Genomic DNA, 16502 nt, shown 5'->3' with positions numbered 1-16502 from the left:
CAGATGAATGGATAAAGAAGAGGTGGTATATATATACAATGGAATATTATGCATCCATCAAAAGGAATGAAATCTTGCCATTTGCAACGACGTGAATGGAACTGGAGGGTATTATGCTGAGCGAAATAAGTCAAACAGAGAAAGACATGTATCATATGACCTCACTGATATGAGGAATTCTTAATCTCAGGAAACAAACTGAGGGTTGCTAGAGTGGTGGGGCGTGGGAGGGAAGGGGTGGCTGGGTGATAGACACTGGGGAGGGTATGTGGTATGGTGAGCGCTGTGAACTGTGTAAGATTGTTGAATCACAGACTTGTATCTCTGAAGCAAATAATACATTATGTGTTAAGAAAAAAAAAAAAGAAGAAGATAGCAGGAGGGGAAGAATAAAGGTGGGGAGACGAACCATGAGAGACTATGGTCTGTGAAAAACAAACTGAGGGTTCTAGAAGGGAGGGGTGTGGTGGGATGGGTTAGCCTGGTGATGGGTATTAAAGAGGGCATGTTCTGCATGGAGCACGGGGTGTTATACGCAAACAATGAATCATGGAACACTACATCAAAAACTAATGATGTAATGTATGGTGATTAACATAACATAATAAAAGAAACAAAAAATATATAAAAGAAAAAAAACTAATGATGTATGGTGATTAACATAACATAATAAAAAAAAAAGATTAAAAAAAAAGAATAGAAAAATCAATCATGAATCTAACCGTACTGGATAAATCCAGCTGTGTGTATCTAACACAATTGTATTTGACATTGTGGTATATTAACTTCCTGTGTTTTAATTTTATAAGAATTTTAACTATGTATAAAACATAATTATGTAAGATTTTATATATTGCACCCTGATTTTTATATTAAAATGTTAGCATTTGCCTATATTGCAATATGGCATTTACAACCATCACTTTTTGTGGATGGTTACATTATGTATAGGTTTATACTCTTTATTTAAACTCTCTTTCATAGTTGGACATTTATGTTACTTCTGCTTTTTCATTATTATAAATAATACTGCCCTCTGCATCTTTTGCTCTTTCACTTGTATAGTCAGCAGACTGTTTCAATAAGTCTTTTTTCTCACTCACATCCCAACCTAATGTCATCATTCCTGCTCTCCCTGTTCTGCTTCACACTATTTAGGGTCTCAGGCTTCTTCCATCTGGTGGGTCTGCCATCTTTTGAGACTCTGAAAGGCCTCCAGAGGATTCTCAGCATTCAGAAGGTAGATAAAGAGATGCATGAAAGATTTCAAGGGAGGTTTTTTGGTGTCTTCCTGGACGTAGATATATAAAGTTTATATATACATGTCACTGGCCAGAACTCAGTTACGTGACTTCACGTAACTACAAGGGATGCTGGGAGAGGCAGTCCTGATACATACCGAGGGAGAAGAGGAAGTGGATTTGATGAGTGACTAGCCAGTCTCTGCCACCATTGCTTTTTCTTTATTTTTATATTACTTACTTAGACTAGATGAATCATTTTAGTTTAAAATTCAATAATGCTCTTGTAGGTATTCATATATATTAAGTCATCCTCCTTCACGGATTCATTTATTTTAAAAATACTTGAGTGCTCGCTATGATATAGGTTATGTACTAGGAAGGCAACAGGATACAACACTGAAAAAGACATATCATTTGAATTTTGGCAACTAGTCCAACTGTCTCTTATATATGCTTTTCCTCTTGAATCTTTTAATGTGTCTAAATCTCCAAAGTTTTATACACCCTGAGAGCCATGTATTTCTTATATAGTCTTGATACTATCTAGCTCAGTGCTGGGCACACGGAATCCAAACCATCTATAGATTAAATGAATTATATGATCAGTCATCCAATATACTTTATGAATAAAGCTCTGAGGGGCAAAATGACTGTCTTAAAGATCTACAGAAAAATCCTAAAACGTAGTAACCAAAGTTTCAATTGATCTGGATAAGACATCAAATAACGGTTCTCCAAGGAAAGGAAAGATGCTTTCTGAGCATGAGGAGGACTCTTCCATCTCCACTCTGCCTGAAATAGCAGCAGAGACATTGTATTAACTCACAGCAGGAGGGACTTACAACAAATGCAGAGCTTCCTGTCTTGATGGTTCACATTAAAGCCAAGGGAGATTGTAAACTTCCCATCCAAGGCAATGCTAAGAATGGAGGGAGTTTCCTATTAGTCTACAGTAACTTGGAAAATCTCAGCTCACAGGAAGGGGTAAATCTTTTGTTTTACCTTCATTTCTAATGTATAACTTTTGTTTGTAGGCATAATACTACTTGCTTTATGCTATTTTGCCTCCTTTTTTCTCAGTAAAGCATTAAAAGAGAATCTATTCCCTTCTGGGAATTATGGTGTTCCCGCCACTTCTCCTATTTCTCAACACCTGTTGGGCAGCTGCTACATTCTGCCCAAGTAGTGGCTGCATTTGCAGGGACTAAATTCTAACAATATGGAAAGTTAGTGATACTTAAGGGATTTGCAATATGAACTTAACTATAGTAGATTGCTGGAACCACACTCATATTTCCCATGTACGTCTGTGGTCTCTATTAAGAAGCAATAAAAATAACAGAGCTACTAAGTTCACTGGCTGTGTAGCTAAATCCTTTCCTACATCTATATATAACCACATAAATGCAACACTTATATAGCTCTGTATGAATGAATATGCATGTATATCTAGCTGTGTATTTTTATATCTGGTAGTTACAATAATAGTTTCTTAATTGTATTACTGTAGCAGCTAACACTGAGCATTTATGAGATGGCAGGCATTGTTCTAAGCATTTTATATACATTGATACATTCAAACCTCAGACAATCTTAAGAGGTAGCTACTATTATAATTCTTATTTTACAGATGAGGAAAATAAACTTGGGAGAGGTTAAGCAGATTGCCCCATATCACACAACAAGTAAGTGGTAGAGCCAGGATTTCAACTGGCCAGTCTGGATTTGTAGTTCATGATTTTAATTAGTATGCAATACTTGCATTTAATATTTTATATTAGATTTTTAAAACTACATTTCGTAGTACAAAATGAGGATTACTATTATATTTTTAATTTGTAGTAAGCTCTTGAGGTGCCTGGGTGGCTTAGTCGGTTAAGCGTCCAACTCTTGGTATTGGCTCAGGGTCATGAGATTCAAGCCCTGTGTTGGGCTCCATGCTCAGTGCAGAGTCTGCTTGTCCCTCTCGCCATCCCTCCCGGCCCCCCCACGCATGTGCATGCATGCTCTCTCTCTCTGTCAAATAAATAAATAAAATCTTTAAAAAATTTGTAATAAGCTATTGAGATAAGTGGGGACACATACAGTTCTTGTTTATATCATTATTTCTTCTATAATAAAAGTGAAGCTCAGAGAAATGGAATGCCTTTTTAAAGCTCATGTTCGTAACTGAGAGAGCAAGAACATTCTACATCCTGGTTTTACGTACCCATCCCTAGGAAGACAGGTAAGGGACATTTTACGGTCTAAAAGAATTAAGTTCCATATTTCTTGTGAAAACAACATATATTACTTAGTGACAAAAAATGTTACAGCTTTTATAATAGTCAAAAAATCCAAGTTATTAAAATTTCAGAGTGACTCAACATTCCATGAATACTTTATATATCTGTGGAGGTTTGAGAGAAATGAGATGAAAGATCTCTTGAGCCTGGATTCTGCCCTTAATTCTGCTAGAGATTGGTCTCTAGTAAGGAGAAACTAGTTCTTCAGCCTCTCTGGGCTTCAAGTTACTTATTTTAAAAATGAGATTAGATGTACCATTAGTAAATATTCAAGCAGGTGGAGAAGTAGTATATAATATGCCAAGAGTTGGTAAGTACTGTGGAGGAAAATAAAGCAGGGTAAGGATGGAGGAAGAAAATAGGGATGGGGATTTTACTTCTTCTTTGACAGAAATCTTGATTTAATTGATACGAGGTTATTTATAGTCCATTCATCTAATTTGGTGTGAATAGTTATGTTTTGTTACAGCAGTATTAGTGCATTTGGATATTGGGTGCTGCCCCAAACCTCACTGGGGATATTCTGTAGTATACAGTATATGCATATACATTTATAAAATCAGAAAAAGAATACATTCCAAAGCACATCTGTTACTGAAAGACTTCAGATAATGGGTCATGGAGGTCTATCAGCCAGACTTCAGGAAGAGGGTTAGGACTGGAAATATAAATGTGAAGGTCAGCATCTTAGAGATGGCATTGTGATGAAGCCAAGTGGCTGGGTGATAGCAAGTGGTGAGGAGAAGGGGAGAGAGGACTGAACCATGTCTCACTCCACTGTTCAGAGGGATGAAGTGGGAGATTGACAAAGAGAGATTGTCCAGAAAGCAAATAGAGGAAGTGTTTCAAAAACATTGCAGGCAGGAGCGATCAGCTGTGTGGAACGAAGCTAACAAGTCTGTAAAGATAAGGATTGAGCACGTGAAAGAAAAGCAGCCCCAGTAACATCAAGCATCTTTTCTCCTCTTTGTCATCATTGCCAGGATTCATTACACCGACAGCTATGCTTGATACACTTCCGTGTATCTACCATGATTGCATAATGGCCACTTCTTGGAGGCACTACTTAAATTACTTACCTTTCCTGAAGGTGAGGTGTATTTTATGGAAGCAATCAAAAAACACAGACTTCAAAGCCAGATGGACTTGGATTCAAAACCCATACAATTCGGATGCCCACACCTTTATAGGTCAACATCAGACAAGTTGCTTAAGTGCTATACCTTACTTTTCTCATCTGACAAATGAGGCTCTTAACAACAATCTCAAATATATGTTGAAGATTACAAGCAATAACCTACATAAAAGGCTTTAGCACATAACAGGTCCTCAAAGTTCTTCCTCTTTTCTAGAGACAGGGCACAGCCTGCACACATGCAGCATGGTGGTAGGACAAAGCATGCTGTGAATCAGGCCACAGGAGTTTGAGCCCCCACAGCTGTATTTTGTGAAACCCCAGGTAACTCAGATCATATTCCTAAGCTTTGGAATCGGAGATCAACAGCCAACAGGCCCAAACTACCATATTGGATTGAATTAGAACAATATTTTTAGTTGGCTGGTTGGTTGATTTATATCCCTTTCTAGTTTGCTACAATTCATCCTTTCTTTGTGACGTCATTCATTTACATTACCTGCCTCTCCCTGAATCCATTTGCGTTTGCAGTCCCTGGAGTAAATAATCTTTCTGGTCCTTTCATTTAGAATATTTTACAGGGACATCTGGGAGGCTCAGTTGGTTAAGTGTCCAACTCTTGATTTGAGCTTAGGTCATGATCTCAGGGTTGTGGGGTTGAGCCCCACGTTGGGCTCTGCGCTGAGCATGGAGCATCCTTGGGATTCTCTCTCCTCCTGTCCCTCTGCCTCTTCCCCCACATGTGCTCTCTTTCTCTCTTAAAAAAAAAAATATTTTACAAGTTGTATAACTAGCACTCCAAGATGTCCTTGTTCAGGGCACTTTTACACACTAAACACTATACATACAATGCTTTGGATCTACCTGCTTTTCAACACCCTTTAAAAAAAGTTTTAGGCCTAAAAAACAAAATGATTGCCTCTCAAATACGAAAGATGAACAACAAAATTAAGTGATAAAGTTTTCAGACACAAAATATATAACGGCATATCAACCATTCTACTGCAGCTAAGGGGGTTTGATATTGAAAAATAAAGTTTAAGTCACAAGAATAAGATTAATAATTTATTCTTTAGGCAATATGGAATTACATAAATTACCAAAAATCTTTTCAAATTTTTAGGGCAAAAGTGCATTTAATAGTAATGTGAAAGCATCAGATGGAGTTCTTTAGGAATTATAGTTCCTTTTTTGTTCTTTTGCCATTCTTCTTGGAAGAATGTATCCCATAGCTTTTGACATTTTTCATCCATTTCCTCCAGTGATTTTTCCAAGTTAACAGAAGAGTGAAGAAGGGAATGATTATAGATGCTTCCTCATTCATGCTTAGAAGTATAAAGGAATTGATGCCCACCTAGCATGCCCCTTACATTATTCATCTGTGCATCTCCATTTCTTTGTCAGAAATTTTGGTAGAAGTATGGATGGTAGATGATTCAAGGTGAACTTCTTGGAATTGCATGGAATGGAGCTTTTCTCTCGTCAAGTCATAAAACATCCCCTTCTAGATTGTGAGACACTTCAGGGTGGGCAAGAGAGGAGAGGAAGTTGGTTAGTGCATGTTGGGCTTGAGGTCTGTGGGACACAGATTTGGAGATGACTCCCAGGCAAATGTACATAAAACTGGGACATGCTTAAGCTGCTTTGAAGTTGCTTTAGAAAAATAATTAATTTAGGATAGTCAGTTGGGGAAGGAAGTTATTTCTGTCCTGTGGTTATTTACAAATAAACATGTATCCAGAGGTTTTCAAAAGCTTGGTATCCTTAAGACATATTATTTAGAATTTTTTCCAGTTTCATCAGTTTTTCAGGCATTAGAGAAGCTTCCTTCCACACCTGAGTGCCGAAACTCAGTTAATTGTGACGGGAACTCAGAGGCTTGCCTTTCATCTTCATGCCTTTCGTTGAATTCTGTTTCTACAGTGGAGATTTAATCACCAGCAGTGGGGGATAGGATGATTCTGTTGCCATCTGTGGGCCTCCATTGAAGTTGGCTGGTCCAACCCATCACCTCTTCTTTCTTCAAGTTTCCCACATATTTGGGAAGTTCTTCTCTTCCTTTGTCAGATATTCACTGAGCTCCCAACCCCCTAAAGACTATCTTTTTTATTTCAGCTGAATGATCCTTTTCCCATGAACCCCAGGAATCTAGGAATTGGTTTGATTACAGTTAACCAGTCTTGCCATGGACTAAAATACATGAAATCACTTGCATACTAAATTATCATGTATATATTTATCTGCAATTTGTGTATGTACACATACATGTATGGAGTACAACTGCATACTAAATTATCATATATATTTATATGATAAATTATCATTTATATATTTATAGATACACCTGATACCCAGCAATAGCCAGTTTTAATATAAATCAGTCACAGTGGCAAAATATGTGAGACTCTGTTTTTGTCCCAAGACTTTGATATGACTGATAGAAAAACACCAACAAAAGGATAAAGGATATAGTAATCATATTGGTATAGGACATCAAAAGATAAACGTTTATTTGGGGCTTTTTATACAAAACAGGAGACAACACATCTTGTCCCTGATTGAAGTTCTAGGCTCCACAGGTTTCCTAACGTTCCCCATGAGATGTCTGTTGGCAGATGATACCACTTGTACTGAGTAAGGATCCTGGCAGGTCTGAGAGAGCTTTGCCATTCCCTCCCTAACCCTGGTCTATTGTGGTTACAGTTCTTCCTACTCATGAGATACAAGTAACAAATGTAGAAACAAGCCCAGAACATCCGTCAATGTCCCCTCTGACACTGAATGAAGAACATGTCACAATCTCAGGCTTGCCTGAGGTTTATACCTATACTCAAGTTCCCATCTAAGAGTTAGTTTTCTTCTGAATTCAGTCCAAGTGGTTTAACCATTAAACGATTAAAAAATATTTCTAAAATAATTTTTGTAGTATAGGCAGATAACAGTAGAAATACCCATCATTATTACCAGACAACTACTTAAATTAGTCAAGGAGTTTAGGAAATGGTACTGTATCAATGAAACAAATTGAGCTATTCTACTTTTTTTTTTAACCAATTGAATTAGTTACTTCTCCCTATTTTTTGGTAGGAAATCACATACCAGTAAATTGAGTCATCTTAGTGAACATGACATTTCTCTAGGATAATTTATGTCAGTTTTCACTTTTGGACACCATTGTAGACCTACGACCCTTCTTGAAAGATAAAACTGGTTCCAAATAACTAATCATTTTTAATGCTCAGATTGTCACTACTTGGTCACTGACAACCATCTCCACAGACTGGCCTGTTTATCCTTTGAACTCTACTCTCAAATGCATTAGATGGTATTCTTTTTAACAAAAAGATGCTTCAGTGTGATATTTTGTTCTTCTTTCTTCAAATAAGAAATTATCTACTTTCTAAATATTTCTGTGGTTTGTTTTTAGAAATATGGCATTTGACACCAAATACACTTGAGTTTTTTTTTCAATGATTATTTGAGGTGAAAAAGTGATGTATGTACTACTGGCAGAAAAACTACCTTTTCATCAAAATTATGATTTTATTTATATTTACTATTTTGCATGCATTTGACTTCTTACTGATTTTTTTTTATCATATTCCATGAGTTTATTACTTCAGTGTTTTTCTCTTTTCTAACATGTGTGGGTTTTTTTAAGATTTTATTTATTTATTTGACAGAGAGAGCGAGCATGAGCAGGGGGAGCAGCAGAGGGAGAGGGAGAAGCAGACTCCCCGCTGAGCAGGGAGGCCGATGTGGGGCTTGATCCCAGGACCCTGGGATCACGACCTGAGCCGAAGGCAGATGCTTAACTGACTGAGCCACCTAGGCACCCCTCTTTTCTAACATGTCAGTAATTGTCATAACAAACACTGTTTGCAGTTCCCAGATGAATAGTGATGTATAGAACCACTATATAGACCTACCATTGGAGTGTCTTTTTATTTATTTATTTATTTATTTATTTACTTACTTACTTACTTACTTAATTTGTAAAGATTTTTGTTTATTTATTTGACAGAGAGAGAGAGAGAGAGCACAAGCAGGGGAAGCAGCAGAGGGAGAGGGAGAAGCAGGCTCTCTGCTGAGCCGGGAGTCAGATGTGGGACTCAATCCCAGGACCCTGGGATCATAACCTGAGCCGAAGGCAGATGCTTAACTGACTGAGCCACCCAGGCACCCTGAAGTGTCTTTTTTTAAAAATGAAAGTTTATTTAGTTATCTAGTCATTATTTTTTCCACATCTCTAAATCCTAAAAATATAGTTTATAATTTTTTTCCCTACTGCATTGGAATCATTGGCCTGCTGTGGTCTACCTCATTCTTTTTGGCAATGGAAGTCCCTGACATATGTTTTGAAATGATTCGCTTCACATTAATACCTGGCTTCGAACTTCCCAACATAATAACAATGAAATCCAAACTAAAGTGGCCAACAGCCAGCTTCTCTGATCCCATCGTTGACCGACCTGTGCTTCATTCCCTGCTCTCCTGACACAGGGGACCTCTTTCTGCCTCTTGAGCATGTGTACAGTAGCCCCCTCCTTACCCACAGTTTTGCTTTCCACAATTTCAGCGAACCCATGGTCAACCGCAGTCCAGAAGCAGATGATCTGAATAGTCAGAAGGTCAGTAGTAGCCTAATGCTGCGTCACAACGCCTGTGTCATTTACCTCATTTTGTCTCATCACACAGGCAGTTTATCATCTCTCATCATCATAAGAAGGTTAGTACAGCACAATAAGATATTTTAAAAGAGAGACCACTTTCACATAACTTTTATTACAGTATATTATAATTGTTCCATTTTATTACTGTTATTGTGAATCTCTTACTGTGCCTCATTTACGAATTAAATCTTATCTTAGGTATGTATGTATAGGAAAAAACAGTATATGTAGGGTTCAGTACTATCTGTGGTTTCAGGCATCCCCTGGGGGTCTTGGAATTTACCTCCTGTGGATAAGGGCGGACTGCTGTGATACACTTCTGCTTCAAAGCCTGAGCGCCGGCTGTCGCCTCTCCCTGGGCCCTCTTCTCTGATACCATTACAAGTCTGACTCTTCTCACTGTTCCGTTCTCTTCAAACATCAGTTTCTCTGACAGGCATTTCCTGAGCTTCCTAGTTAAAGTACCTACACATAAACTCCTCTTACAATTGCTTTGTTTTTATTTTCTTGTTTAGAAATTACCACTTTCTGAGATGCTAGTTATCTCTTTAAGGGCTTGTGTGCCTTCCCAGTAAAATGAAAGCTCCAGGAGAGTTGAGACATTTTGTGTTATTTTTCACTGTTTTCAGTGTCTGGCACATATTAAATACTCAATAGGTATTTGTTAAATGTCGAATAAAAGATCAAAACATAAAGAATGGGGGAAGCATAGGAAAATGCTATTAAAATCTTGTCATAGAGGGGCACCTGGCTGGCTTAGACAGTAGAACATGCAACTCTTGATCTTGCGGTTGTGAGTTTGAGCCCCACATTGGTGTAGAGATTACTTAAAAGTAAAAATAAAAAGAAACTTTTTTAAAAAAGCTTATGTCATAGAGAAAGCTTTTCTAAGGATATCACTAAGCGGAGAAGTATAATCAATAGTTTACGGACATGTTTGCATATGGAGTTTGGCATACTGTTAGGATTCATTCTTAGAAATGGAATTGCTGGGTTGTCTATACATTTAAAATTGGATATACACTGGCTTCTAAAAATGTCATTACAATTCAGATTTCCACCAGTTATATAATAGAAAACCTACTTTCCCCACATGGATAACAGCTTAGCATGTTCCTAATTTTTAAAGCTTTTTAAAACCAATTTTATGGACAGAAAATTGTATTTTGTTGTGTAAACATATATTTTTAAATTGCTAATAAATTTGCAAATGTTTCCCTATCTTTTACTATTTGCATGTGTGAACTGCCTATTTATAACTTTTGCCCTCTTCCCTATTGTGCTGTTTGTCTTTGGTATTGCATCATTTCTGAACTGAATTATTTACCAACATTAATTATATATATGCTACAATATTTTCTTCAACTGTTCTCATGGAGACTTTTATTAGACAGAAGTTTTGCAATTTTATGTATAAACTAAACTATTGATTATGTATATTATATTATATTTAGCTACTAGCTAAACTTACAAATACTCTATGACCCAGTAATTTTACTCTTGGGGATACAACCACAGAGATAAGAGCATATGCCCATCAAAATATGTCAAGGAATGTTCTGAGCAGTTTTATTCATGGTATCACAAAACTGGGAGCATTCCAGGTGCTCATAAATGAGAGAATGGATAAGTTGTGGTATATGCATTCAACGAAAAACCACACAGTGGTGAAAAAGAATGAACTCCCAAATCATGCAGCAAACCACGCATTAATCTCAACAGAAATGCTAGCAGAAGTCAGACACAAAAGATTATATGTGGCATTATTTAATTTATATGAAATTGAAGAAGAGGTGGGGGCGCCTGGGTGGCTCAGTCGTTGAGTGTCTGCCTTTGGTTCAGGTCATGATCCCAGGGTCCTGGGACCGAGCCCCGCATCGGGCTCTCTGCTCGGCAGGGGAGCCTGCTTCTCTAGCTGTCTCTCTCTGTCAAATAAATAAATAAAATCTTTAAAAAATAAAAAATACAAAAAAGAAATTGAAGAAGAGGTGAAATTATGGTTATAGAGATCAGGAAGAATAGTGGTCTCCTTTAGGGGGAAGGGGCATGATGAGGCCTCCTGGGGTGATGGACATAATTTGTATCTCGAGCTGAGCAGTGGGAAGACAACTGTATGCAATTATAAACATTTACTGGACTCAAGATTCGTAAACTTTACAGTATGAGAGTTATACCTTAATAAAAAAGAATAAAGCAAACCAAAAACCTCAAACCAGCAAAAAGAGATCTCTTCCCTCTGTCTTAAAAATTGGGGTTCTTGTAGCTGGAAAGTAGAAGTTTGATGATCATGGCTGTTGGGTTCAAAGGACATTGCGTGCCACAATTCCATTTGTATACATGCATAATCACACACACACACATACATTACGTGTATGTGTTTATATAAGCATAGGCAATTTGAAAGAATGTGCACCCAACTGATAATAGCAATTATATTTGAAGATGGAATTGGATACATTTAAAATTTTTTTGTTTATAATACATTTCTGATTACTAAAATAAAAGGAAAATCATAACATCGGAGCCGAAATCTTGAGGGTCTCTAGCCAAATGGTGTTAGGTGTTAAGGAATTGTCCTTTATGGTGAATCAATGGAGAGAAACAGATGAGAGACACCCACCCCCCAGAACTTTTTGGGGAGGTGGTAGGAAAAGTTACCAAGGGCTGCAAAACCTTCTCTAAGCTCATTTCATCAAGATGGAAAAATCTAGGAAAATTAATATGCCTGTGAATAATTGAGGGCTGCCTACAATATAGTCTCCCGAAATGACATTTTCTCTCTTATGAATGATGAAAAGAGTAGGCAAGCAACCTCAGAGGTCATCTCATTTAATGGCCTAGCCAATGTGCCAATCTTTTCCGTAATTCTTACTTTTAAAGTGTCTCAACAGCTGTGTAATAAGTGGAAAATACGGCTTTACTACCAAGTAGGGGATGTGTGCTGTATGGTCAACTGGCTGGAAAACAGGCTGTCAAATCGCCCTGGTGGTTTACTTTGCCACCTAGAGTACTGTTGATGATGATGATGATGATGATGTGTGTGTGTCTGTCTGTCTATGGAAGAGAATCAAAGAGTCTGAAAGAGAAAGAATCTGTTGATGTGAAGGAAGCTGGTTTTTAGAACCCATTTCGCAGCACTTGCTTGGGTTAAGTAATGATATGTCTAACATTGACAGAAAAAATAATCTAGAGCTTAACCTTAGTGCCTTCCTTCTAGTTTTTTCTGAGCATCAAGAAAAAATTCTTAACTTCTCAGAAAATGAGAACAGGACATGTTCTAACATGGCTTTCTGTATGCCCATTCTCAGTCCCTGAAGGCAGCAGAACTTTTGCTAGTGGTATTATGTTTTATAATATTAACCAATGAGTTTTACATCATTATTTAACATTATCCCTTGATGTTTTTCTCACCAACTATTTCCTCCACCTGTTCAATACATGAGTTTTATGCACATTTTCTTCCCTGGTTTTTGAATTCCCAAAGCCTTATACTGGGGGAAATGTAAAAGTAGATTTTAAAGAATATCTGAGGACTAGAGCCACACTTCTTTATTCCTTAGACTCACAAGAGCCCTTAGGATGGGGAGGAGGAAAATAAGGGAGGATGTGTCAAGCACATGGACGCCGGCCATTCCCGGAGTAACAGGAGCTCTGTGCTAGGCTTCTTGGGTTAAATGCAGTATGAGTAAAAAAGAAAGACTTCAGGTAAATGTGTTGCATTTGAGAGCAGAGGGTCTTGTGTCTCACTTCTGGAGCACGTTTTTGGAGGGCAGCAAGCCCTCAAAGGTCTCTAGGCTGATAGAACTTTAGACAGACTGCTTGAGTTTCTCAATGTGTAGTGTGATTTAGATGCCACAGAAAAATCCCGCTGAGAGGGACCCAGAAGCAGTAGAGAGAGAACCAGAACAATGGTTTTGAATGAGGACAACCTGTGCAGATTAGTAGCAGGAGGGCCATGGGCATCTCTAAGGAGACTAGCATGGGCAGAACCATCACCTCAGCAATGCCTTGGCCCTGTGGAAACCTCCTAGCAACTTAGACCCCCTCTGTGAAAGGCAGATGGGGGACTGAATTCCTGAGCTGAGACTGGTTTTCTGCCACTTTATTAGAATGTGGGCTCAAAATAGAAATTGATTTACAAAAAAATAATTAATTTGCATATCATCTCTCATCCCCACACCATGACCATGCAGAAAGCATGACTTTATCTCCTTCTATTGTTACATAATGGGTTCAAGTTGGACCACATTTCTCTGAAGCAGATTTTTGTTCCAGAAATTCTATGTTAAGGAGTCTGATTTTTTAGAAAGTCTTTATTATTTCTTAGAACCTCCCATTCAACACTCCACAGAGGTCCATGTAGGTGACTGGTTCAGAAAGAACAGAAAGAGAACTATACCTGAGCACCATTCAGAAATCCTCTGGGCCAGTCTCCTATAGTATATTCCTAGAAAAGAGAAACAAATACGGGGAAAGAAAATGCAAGGATAAATAATTTTTTTACACACATAGCTCTTTCAAACTGCAGGAAAATTTGCTTCCTTAAAGTGTTAGAGAATCCAGGGAGCATGTATGTGCTGTGACAATAGGTATCTCGTGGTGACTTTAGAATCAACGAAGAATTTCACTGGGGCCTGCAGAGTCCATTGTAGACATCCAGTTAACTGGGTCAGCACATCAGAGTTGGACAGAAGGCTCAGAGACATCACCCAGGCAACAATGTTCTTCCTATCTAAGCACTCCTACTGTGTGCTGAAGCTGAGGCACAAACCAGAGGGGTGCCTCAGAGTGAAGAATTGAATGGCACTTCTTACCTGGGACGGCCCCCCCCCCCTTATCTCTTCCTCCCTTATCTCCTCCTCCTCTTTCTTTTAATTGTTCTCACTTGGAATACCCAATGGCTCAGGTTGGGAAACCTTTAAGTGTTCATGATGGAAAATCTATTCTCTTCCACCCATCTTTCTTTCTGGCCTTTCTTTGCCCCTTCCCCGTAGTCACTGCAACCTTGAGAAGCATGGCTTCTGTTGGCTTAGCTGCATTTTCTCTTTTGTACTAAAGATGCCTTCTTACTGCTTATTACCTGGCCCTTATTGCGCTGGGTATCCAATGGACTTCCCCTCCTAACTCATTCTACTCTTGGTTTTTATTTAATTTTGTTTCCAATGCATAAAATTGTGTTCTAAAAATACACCCAGGATGTGTTTTAATGAAGTATGAAAAGATATGCAGACATGGAAATTATTGTCAGGAAGGAAGGAGTTTACACTTGAAGATCCTTAGAAATGGGAGACAGAGGATGCTATGCAGGGCCACATGGGGAGGCACCCAGATTGGCCAGGAAACATGGGGGGAGAGGAAAGGATATGGCCCAGATCCTTTATTGAAATTCTGGGTGGGGGAGGGGGGCACCTGGGTTGCGCAGTCAGTTAAGTGTACCAACTCTTGATTTCAGCTCACGTCATGATCTCAGGGTTCTGGGATCGAGCCCCATGTCAGGCTTCACACTCAGCAGGGAGTCTGCTTGAGATTCTCTCTCTCCCTCTGCCCCTCCCCCTGCTCATGTGCGTGCACTCCCTCTTTCTCTCTCTCTCTCAAATAAATCTTTAAAAAAAAAAAATTCTGTGGTAAGGAATGGACAAGACTACAAGGGTAGGTATGCTGAGTCAGTTTGGGACTAGATAACTTAAATGTTTTTGGCAGGCTCCGGGTTATAGGGCTGGTCCCTAATTGTCCAGAACGTGGCCCTTGGGTAATTTAGGGAGGAGGCATATTGGCTTGGTGTGTGGGAATTGGGGATGTGGGATCGGGATTGGTTGGTTTGTCCATCAAAGGCATGCTCATAGGGGAGTCATTTGCTATCTCTAGAAATTAGCTAGCCCTGAGAGGAGCAGTATCTCCAGGATCGAGACTTTAAATGCCAGAGCATCAAGAATACAGTAAATAAGAAAATACAGTCAATACAAGTTAGGTTCATAACAACCATTGTTTCATGTTCTACCACTATCATTGGTCTATGCATTGCCCCTTTTACATTATGTTTTTATCTCTAAAATAAAGAACAGCTATGGATTAACCACAGAACCTAAAATCTAGGATATTATCAATGACTTACACTGACTTAGGAGCATCTACCCTAATCTTGTAGACTCCAACAATTCCTTCTGCAGTTTATTAATGGATCCCAACACCTCATATGGAGAAGAATATCCTATTTTGGATGACTGCCAATGGTCACATACCTGTCCTGTCCTCTCATCTGTCTCATCAGCTTGAATTTCAAGTTCTTTGAATGTTTTCCAACCTGTAACTTAAACACTGGTAAACAGAAGAGCATTTCACTTGGCTTTGGTTGAAAAATTCATGACTGCATGGAGATAAATGCTGATTGAAAAAATATACTTGTGTCTACATAAGCCAACACCTCAGATAATGACAAAATATTCTTCACATCTCTTGAACAAAAACCTAAAACCAAGAATCTGGGAAAGAAAGGGCCTTTCCAGAGAGCTTTCCAAGTCAGGCTTGAGGCTATGGTAACACCCACAAGAGTCTTCTTACTGTCTAGGTTTTCAGCAGCTCCACGATTCATTTTGAATGAGGGCTGCCAGACATTGTCAAGCAGCAGCCAACAGAGATGAAGGGACAGGGCTTCTCATAGCTTTTGAGAGTATTGATGATGATGTTTTTTGCATGGGGAATTTGAGGGATGTTATGTTTGGAGAAACTGGTGGGACTGTTGTTGAAAAATCAGCGGAAATCAGATGCCTACAAGAAAGGACCTTGGAAAAGCCAGCGGTACACAGTCACAGGCAACAGGTATTCTGGGGAGGGACTGTGTTGGGATGATGCTTGGGGGACTTCAGACTGACTTTCCAGTTCCTCATTGTGATCCTAGAAGCTCTTAGGTATTTCTCTTCCCAGATGTTTAGAAACATGACCAAGAAAGAACTACTGTGTATGCGGATGGTTGGATCGGTTCTGCCTCAGTCAGCCCTTTTGTTTTCTGCTCTTTCTGTAGTTCTGGGCAAAAACATCCACATGTGTTCCTGAGTTATTGTTACAAACAGAGCAATGTGTAAGACCAGGGTTTTAGGTCTTCATGGAAACATCCTTTTTTTTTTTTTCTGCTTCATATCCTGTGGGAACTTTGGAATTTGGCTTTGTT

Source organism: Halichoerus grypus, chromosome 2 (assembly GCF_964656455.1).
Source record: "Halichoerus grypus chromosome 2, mHalGry1.hap1.1, whole genome shotgun sequence".
In the NCBI taxonomy this organism is placed as follows: Eukaryota; Metazoa; Chordata; class Mammalia; order Carnivora; family Phocidae; genus Halichoerus; species Halichoerus grypus.
Note: the sequence above shows the minus strand (reverse complement) of the source record.